Source organism: Salvelinus namaycush, chromosome 13 (genome assembly GCF_016432855.1).
Source record: "Salvelinus namaycush isolate Seneca chromosome 13, SaNama_1.0, whole genome shotgun sequence".
Lineage (NCBI taxonomy): Eukaryota > Metazoa > Chordata > Actinopteri > Salmoniformes > Salmonidae > Salvelinus > Salvelinus namaycush.
In genome coordinates, this window is record NC_052319.1 from 5977536 (window position 1) to 5985272 (window position 7737).

At 43.6% G+C, this 7737-nt stretch overlaps 1 non-coding gene across 1 annotated transcript; it reads left to right on the top strand.

The window, feature by feature from the left end:
- The first annotated feature begins 6117 nt into the window (after window positions 1-6117).
- On the top strand, window positions 6118-6172 carry LOC120058596. Its single transcript, XR_005478041.1, has one exon. It is a non-coding gene; the product is annotated as a U7 small nuclear RNA (small nuclear RNA).
- Window positions 6173-7737: the final 1565 nt, after the last annotated feature.

The window sequence follows — 7737 nt, forward strand, 5'->3', positions numbered from 1 at the left end:
CCCTGCTCCACCTCTGGCTCACCCCACTTTGGTGGCGCATCTGGTGCGGGGACTCCCGGACCGGAGACCGTCGCTGGAGGCTCCCGGACCGGAGACCGTCGCTGGAGGCTCCCGGACCGGAGACCGTCGCTGGAGGCTCCCGGACCGGGGACCGTCGCTGGAGGCTCCCGGACCGGAGACCGTCGCTGGAGGCTTCATTCCATGGATCGTCGCTGGAGGCTTCGTACCATGGATCCTCACTGGAGGCTTTGTGCCATGGATCATCACTGGAGGCTTCGTGCCATGGATCATCACTGGAGGCTTCGTGCCATGGATCATCACTGGAGGCTTCGTGCCATGGACCATCACTGGAGGCTTCCTCCGTGGAGCCGGAACAGGTCTCAACGGACTGAGGAGACGTACTGGCAGCCTGGTGCGTGGAGCTGCCACTGGGCTTACCAGGCTGGAGAGACATACAGGAGGCCTGCGTCTGGGGGTAGGCACAGGACTCACCAGGCTGGGGAGACATACAGGAGGCCTGGTTCTGGGGACAGGCACAGGATACACTGGGCCGTGGAGTCGCACTGGAGGTCTTGAACATAGAGCCTGCACAACCCGTCCTGGCTGGATGGTTATTTTTGCCCTGCAGATGCGAGGCGCTGGCACAGGACGCACTGGGCTGTGCAGACGCACCGGAGACACAGTGCGCAGAGCCGGCGCAGGATATCCTGGGCCGTGGAGACGCACTGGAGGCCAGATGCGCTGAACCAGCACCTTCCGTCCTGGCTGGATGCTCACTCTAGCCTGTCCAATGTGGGGAGCTGGAATGTAGCGCACCGGGCTATGAACGCGCACTGGAGACACCATGCGCTCCACCGCATAACACGGTGCCTGACCAGTACTACGCTCCTTCGGGTAAGCACGGGGAATTGGCTCAGGTCTCCAACGTGACTCAGCCAATACCCCCGTGTTCCCCCCCCCCCAAAAATTGGGGGCTGCCTCTCGTGCCTGCTCCGTTGCCGTGACTCCTGGTAGCGAAGTCGTTTTCTCCCTCGCTACTTCAGCCTGTTTCCATGGCAGGGTCTTGTCCCCTGCCATAACCTCTTCCCATGTCCAAGGTCCTCCATTCTCTCTTCTCCTGGGCCCAAGATCCCTGCTCCTCCTGGCCACGCTGCTTGGTCCTGTGGTGGTGGGTAATTCTATCACGACCGCCAAAAGAAGTGGACCAAAGTGCTGCGTGGTGTGCGTACATTTTCCTTTTATTTTAGTAAATGTCGCCAACAAAACAACAAACGACAAACACCCGTGAAGCTTACAGGGCTATAGTGCCACTAACAAAGCAAACTACCCACACTGAAAGGAGGGAAAAAGGACTACCTAAATATGATTCCCAATCAGAGACAACGATAGACAGCTGTCCCTGATTGAGAACCATACCCGGCCAAAACATAGAAATAAAGAAACATAGAAAACAAAGCATAGAATGCCCACCCCAAATCACACCCTGACCAAACCAAAATAGAGACATAAAAAGGCTCTCTAAGGTCAGGGCGTGACAGGATTAGAGCTAGGTTTGGTAGATAGCTAGTTGAAATGTTACTGATCTACAGATGGCCTACCCAAATAAAGTTTCTATACTATATATTCTTGCTACCAGTCACTTTTCAGCCCTGTTTACATATACAATGAGCGTACAAAACATTTAGAGCACCTGCTCTTTCCATGACATAGACTGACCAGGTGAATATGACTCTATCAATTGCATAACAGATTCACAACATGGAACAACAGACAGTCCCCCCCAAAAAAATCTAAAGGAAGTTTGTTCTGAAATGTCTGTCCTATATCTGAGAGATATAAGAAACATCAGAAAACTATGTTTATTTATATTTTACTTTCATGTCCTGGTACTGGGTAAAGTTCATGATGCCGTTGACCTTACCATATGGGTTTGTTTTGCTTCCACTGGTCCTGGTGTTCTTGTTTAGGTCAACGACCTCATGAACTCTACCAAGTACCAGGACATTTTAGCCAGGTTATTAGCCATGTGCACAGGATGCAACAGGTGTAAAACAGCACAGTGATATTCTTGCCATTATGAGCTCAACCTGGTTGACCTTGCCAGGAGGCTGACACTTGGCCGCAAGTGAATCTTCCAGCAAGACAGTAAGACCAAGCACACACCAAACTCCTTAAAGAAATGGTTCATTCACCACAAAATCCAAATTTTGCAATGTTCATCTCACTGCCAATAGTTTTGACCCATTACTTATTAAACTAAATATCTTTCTATGAGCAATTGTATTTGAGCTTACAATATAACTCAGCATTTGTATTATTTATTTACAGTCTTTTTTGCTCATCTTTATCAATAATTATGGACCTGACATACGGTAATTGAATGATCTACCTCAATAGAACTACATGAGTGATAACCATCATAATAACCTTTAAGTAGAATGATACCATACAGTACTTTATATAGGATAGGCTAATATAAAATCAGTCTAAACTGATGTTGTTTATTTTGATGTACTTTATATATGGATGCAAGTATTACTTATGCATTAGAAAACACAAACAGCCAAATGTCAGGGGAACATGCAAGTTTAGTCCAAGAATCATTATTCAATTATTTCTCATTGAAATTAATTCAGTTGGATTTACAGTGCTTCTTTGGTGAAACGAAAGCCAGCCAAACACGTGATCGACACATTTTCATATCCTTTCGGTTTGAAGGCAGTTTCTGGAATATTCCTCTGAGTTTTCCCATGCATGACCAATCTCAGGCTCTATTACACCTCCTCCTGCATGATCGCACCTCCCCCATACACAACCCCTGCATGATGGGGAGACAAACTCGAAACCGCACTAGGCATCAAATGGAAGAAACAGGGAGGGACTATCTAATATGAAACAGCTATTTTTGTTGCAAAATGTTTTTGTTGATGTATGCCCTAATGAACATGACCCAGGTATTTCAAAAAGCATGTTCAACAGTTTGGTGAACTGTCTTAATAAATTAGTACTGCAGTGTATTAAATAGCTAACTTAGTGGTATGGCGTTATTGTGAAACATAAAACATTGTTTTTGATTGTTTACATTATATTAGCTCGCTTACTCATTTATCCTGATTCATTTACCCCCTGGTAGGCCGAACATTTACAGAAGACCTTTTTGCAAGGCCTTTTTTTGTAGATTTGCATGAACCTTTCTTACATTTTGTAGGACCATCGTCCAAGTAACTTTTTGTGTTCTTGCACAAAAAGAGCCTGAAACAAACAGTTTTTCCAACAGTTACTGCTGTACTTTAACTAGCTTCTGGTGTATCACATCTCCCTCTCTCGTTGCCAATTGTAGCCGCACAGCTTCCCAACTCTGGTGGTTCACTGACTCACCAATCGGACTGAACAATGCCAGCCATTGAAATCTCAATGGTTGTCTTTATTTGACAGCTGGAAATCATTAATGCCAAGCCCGGTAGCCATAGTGACTCTACAATTAACTTTTTCATCCATATTCATGACAGAAAATATATTTTAAGCCCGGCGCAATGAAACTAAGATGGAAACATCAGACTTTGTTTGGCGCAGCCCGCGCACAGTGACTAAACAGTGTTAGTAGTCTTGAAAAGGCCCTTCAGTGTTGCAGCATGTTTTAGAGCTGAGTCACCGCACTGTGGTCTTTTCCACCCCGAGTTCCTGAGTGCTATTTACCTTTAGGAGTTATAATTTCCATGATTTGGATAAATAGGGCGGCTGCTGTACATCTGGGAACCATTTTGAAAATCAGACTTAGTTCTACTCTCTCTTCTTCTCTATGTCATGTTAGGGTACTGTAGGGGAGACCGGGGTTGTTTGTCACACTTTTTACTCTCGTGTGTATTTCTTACAAGCCTATTTTCAATATTAGGAAAAATACTAAGGTCTGTGGTTAAAATGGGGACCCTTTTTATCCTCATATCTTATTCAAAAATGTTTGTGACAATCAGCCCCATTGCAAGTTTGGATGTCATACCTTATGGAGTTGATTGTCACAATGGTTGCTAGTAAACTATTCCTTTTGTAACAGGACATGAAGCAATACAGCAAACAGACCCACATGAAAATATACTACAGTTTACTATAGAATACTACAGTACTCACTATAGAATTCTGTAGTAAACTGTAGAGTACTATACTACACACTGTGGTATCACTCGATCATTTCTAGTACCTACTATAGAATGTTGTGGTATACTGTAGAATACTATAGTAAATGCAACAGTATTATCCTGAAAAGAACACCAGTAAATATTCCTGTAATGCTAACAAAAAATGACCCTTTTCTTTAACTATAGTAAATACTACAGTATTATATTAACATATACCCTGCCCATTCCACTCCCCCAAATTGTAATTTGTTCCACCCATAAGTGAGAAACATACATACCAAGTATAGACTATATTGTGTCCCCTACAGGTTATAGAAAAGAGCAGACGCTCTGAGCTAGCCGTTCAGACCCTAGTCCTACCTACAGTTGAAGTCGGAAGTTTACATACACCTTAGCCAAATACATTCAAACTCAGTTTTTCACAATTCCTGACATTTAATCCTCGTAAAAATTCCCTGTCTTAGGTCAGTTAGGATCACCACTTTATTTTAAGAATGTGAAATGTCAGAATAATAGTAGAGAGAATGATTTATTTCAGCTTTTATTTCTTTCATCACATTCCCAGTGGTTCAGAAGTTTGCTTACACTCAATTAGTATTTAGTAGCATTGCCTTTAAATTGTTTAATTTGGGTGAAACATTTTTGGTAGCCTTCCACAAGCTTCCCACAATAAGTTGGGTGAATTTTGGCCCATTCCTGGTGTAACTGAGTCAGGTTTGTAGACCTCCTTGCTCGCAAACACTTTTTCAGTTATGCCCACAGATTTTCTGTAGATTTGAGGTCAGGGCTTTGTGATAGCCACTCCAATACCTTGACTTTTTGTCCTTAAGCCATTTGCCACAACTTTGGAAGTATGCTTGGGGTCATTGTCCATTTGGAAGACCCATTTGCCACCAAGTTTTAACTTCCTGATTGATGTCTTGAAATGTTGCTTCAATATATCCACATAATTTTTGTTCCTCATGAAGCCATCTATTTTGTGAAGTGCACCACTCCCTCCTCCAGCAAAGCACCCTCACAACATGATGCTGCCACCCCCGTGCTTCACGGTTGGGAAGGTGTTCTTCGGCTTGCAAGCCTCCCCCTTTATCCTCCAAACATAACGATGGTCATTATGGCCAAACAGTTCTATTTTTGTTTCATCAAACCAGAGGACATTTCTCCCAAAAATACGATCTTTGTCCTCATGTGCAGTTGCAAACCATATCTGGCTTTTTATGGCGGTTTTGGAGCAGTGGCTTCTTCCTTGCTGAGCGGCCTTTCAGGTTATGTCAATATGGGACTCGTTTTACTGGATATAGACACTTTTGTAGCTGTTTCCTCCAGCATCTTCACAAGGTCCTTTGCTGTTGTTCTGGGATTGATTTGCACTTTTCACACCAAAGTACATTTATCTCTAGGAGACATAACGCATCTCCTTCCTGAGCGATATGATGGCTGCGTGGTTCCATGGTGTTTATACTTGCGTACTATTGTTTGTACAGATGAACGTGGTACCTTCGGGCGTTGGGAAATTGCTCCCAAGGATGAACCAGACTTGTGGAGGTCAACAATTGTTTTTCTCTGGTCTTGGTTGATTTCTTTAGATTTTCCCATGATGTCAAGCAAAGAGGCACTGAGTTTGAAGGTAAGCCTTGAAATACATCCACAGGTACACCTCCAATTGACTCAAATTATGTCAATTAGCCTATCAGAAGCTTATAAAGCCATGACATAATTTTCTGGAATTTTCCAAGCTGTTTAAAGGCACAGTCAACTTAGTGTATGTAAACCTCTGACCCACTGGAATTGTGATACAGTGAATTATAAGTTAAATGATCTGTCTGTAAACAATTGTTGTCATGCACAAAGTAGATGTCCTAACTGACTTGCCAAAACTATAGTTTGTTAACAAGAAATTTGTGGACTGGTTGGAAATCTAGTTTTAATGACTCCAACCTAAGTGTATGTAAACTTCCGACTTCAACTGTACCTACAGGTTATGGAAAATTTGCTTTTTTAGTATTTCTCTAGTAGGTTTCCTAAAGGAGAAAGCCTACACTTCTATGTCAAAGATAATAAAATAAAAACACTATAGGAAATCAAATCAAACGTTATTTGTCAATGTAAATTTTCCAGTGCCAATATTTATGAATTGTTCAGCAGTCTAATGGCTTGGGGGTAGAAGCTGTTGAGAAGCCTTTTGGTTCTGGACTTGGCACTCCGGTACCGCTTGCTGTGCGGTAGCAGAGAAACAGTCTATAACTTGGGTACCTGGAGTCTCTGACAATTTTATGGGCTTTCCTCTGACACCGCCTATTATATAGGTCATGGATGGCAGGAAGCTTGTCCCCAGTGATGTACTGGGCCATTCGCACTACCCTCTGTAGCACCTTACAGTCAGATGCTGAGCAGTTGCCATACCAGGCGGTGATGCAACCGGTCAGGATGCTCTCAATGGTGAGGATCTGGGGGCCCATGCCAAATCTTTTCAGTCTCCTGAAGGGGAAAAGGTTTTGTCGTGCCCTCTTCACAACTGTCTTGGTGTGTTTGGACCATGACAGTTCGTTGGTGATGTGGACACCAAGGAACTTGAAACTCTCGTCCTGCTCCACTACAGCCCCGTCGATGTTAATGGGGGCCTGTTTGGCCCGACCTTTTCCTGTAGTTCACGATCAGCTCCTTTGTCTTGCTCACATTGAGGGAGAGGTTGTTGTCCTGGCACCACACTGCCAGTTCTCTGACATCCTCCCTTTAGGTCATCTCATCGTTGTCGGTGATCAAGCCTACCACTGTTGTGTCGTCAGCAAACTTAATGATGGTGTTGGAGTCGTGTTTGGCCATGCAGTCGTGGGTCAACAGGGAATACAGGAGGGGACTAAGTACACGCCCCTGAGGGGCCCCAGTGTTAACCTGTTGAGGATAGAGGGCGCTATTTACACTTTGGGGGAAAATCGTGCCCAATTTAAACGGCTTCGTACTCTATTCTTGCTCGTACAATATGCATATTATTATTACTATTGGATAGAAAACACTCAAGTTTCTAAAACCGTTTGAATTATATCTGTGAGTAAAACAGAACTCATTTTGCAGCAAACTTCCTGTCAGAAAGTGAAAAATCTCAAATCGATGCTCTGTTCCAGGCCCTCCCTATCATTTTGCTTGAGATTTATGACTATACATGCACTTCATACGCCTTCCACTAGATGTCAGTAGGCTGTGAGAGGTGAAATGGGGTCTCAATCTCTTTCTATGGTCAAAAGAGACAGCTTGGAATGACATGACCCCAGAATTCGTTTGTTCAGGAAGCGCATAAAGGTCACCAGTATTGGCTTCTGAAAAGCAATCGTTATAGACGTCTTATATAGCTTTGATTTTATTTGATAAATGTGAAGATATCATCGTAAAGTATGTTTTTTCAATATAGTTTTATTAGATTATTGAAATTTTTTCGGGAGTTTAGACGTGTTGCGTTCTTTGCGTTTGGTGACGAAGGAGAGCTTAGCGCCACTTGGCTAGTTTTGCTTGCTAATTCGCGAGGGAAAAAGGCCATTCTAAAACCAAACAACGATTGTTCCCGACAAAGGACCCCTTGTACAACATTCTGATGGAAGCTCAACAAAAG